The sequence below is a fragment of the Mandrillus leucophaeus genome, unplaced genomic scaffold (assembly GCF_000951045.1).
Source record: "Mandrillus leucophaeus isolate KB7577 unplaced genomic scaffold, Mleu.le_1.0 Scaffold348, whole genome shotgun sequence".
NCBI classification, from domain to species: Eukaryota; Metazoa; Chordata; class Mammalia; order Primates; family Cercopithecidae; genus Mandrillus; species Mandrillus leucophaeus.
This window is the reverse complement of record NW_012103676.1, coordinates 430,737-432,314: the sequence shown is the minus strand read 5'-3', so window position 1 is coordinate 432,314 and position 1,578 is coordinate 430,737.

The following is a 1,578-nucleotide window of genomic DNA, read 5'->3' as shown; positions in this document are numbered from 1 at the left end:
TGATATGGAGTTTTGCTCTTGTTGCCCAGGCTAGAGTGCAATGGTGCAATCTCCGGCTCACTGCAATCTCCTTCTCCCGGGTTCAAGCGATTATCCTGCCTCAGCCTCCCAAGTAGCTGGGATTACAGGCATATGCCACTACACCTGGCTAATTTTGTATTTTTAGTAGAGACAGGGTTTCTCCATGTTGGTCAGGCTGGTCTCAAACTCCCGCCCTCAGGTGATCCGCCTGCCTCGTCCTCCCAAAGTGCTGGGATTACAGGCGTGAGCCACCGCGCCCAGCCAGAGCTTCCTCAATATTTAATGGCCAAGATGAACCTATAAATAGACAGACATCATGGTCAGAGTGGTAAGAGGAAAGTCAGGACAGGACAGGGAGTGTTTTAAGCAGGATTTACAACATGGGGTCACCTGGGCCCTAAGCTGAGCTTTGCCATGTAGTAATGCTAATAAAGCAATAGAAACATAATCTGTTGTCATCAGTGAATTTCATGGACATAAACGCCAGAAACCTCACATTGCAGCCCTCACCACTCAAAACCTTGGTCTTGTTATTTGAGTTCAAGTCAAGTTGTTTGAAAAAAAAGCTGGTCACTCATCCAACCTATTCTAGCATTCCAATTCAGCAGAAGAAAAAAGACAAAAGAATCTGAATTTGTTGATAATCTTTGATCTATGGATCAAGATAAGAAAGAGAGTAATTATTTGCAGCTAAAATCAAATCTCTGTCTTATTCAAAGATGGTGAATTCCCAGGTGGGTGCAATGTGCACCTAATGAAGAGTCCATCTGTTACAAGATGAATTGTGGCAAAGCTCTGAGAGCATCGCAGCAGCCTCTGACAAGACCACTTTGTCCTTTCAAGCATGTTATAAAGACTTGGGAAAGGCTTCGTTTTGCACCTGACATTAAAGCACCATTAAAGGATTCTGAATACACACTCAAAGCCAGGCAATTCTGAGGATGGCAGGAGTCATGAACTCATCCCATTACTCTTAGTGAGACAGAAAACATTAAAAAAAATGAAGAAGAACAAAGGTCTGTTTCAAGAACAGAAAAACCCAGGAATGAAAGAGGAGGATTGTAACTGCATGTGGAATCTCAGCTTAAAATAGCACACAGTGTGCCTGGCATCCTGTGAAGTAGCAATAGCTATGAGAGCATCTGTGCTCAAACACATTGTCACATGGATGTGAGGCTTGAGCCCTTTCTTCCAAAACTCTGGGTGCAGGCAATTACCATCATGCTGGGGTGGGCAGGGGCCTCTCTGTCAGCCACGTTTCCTTTCTGGTATGTGCTGGGTATCTGTAATGCACACCAAATTCACACAATGATTGGACCTAAGCATGCCTCTCACCTTTGGATAGCTAGTAAGTTCAACACCCATTGGAGAGGAAGAAGACAGAGGTTCCATGGTGGTGGCAGGGAGGGATAGGGAGGGGCAGGTCTGTTGTTTCTCCATCATGAAGAATGATGCAATGGCTGCCACTTACTAAAGGTCTACTGTGGGCCATAGACTGTAAAACTCTTTATATAGGTTATCTCAAATGCTCACAAGAACTCTGAAAATTAGGTATTA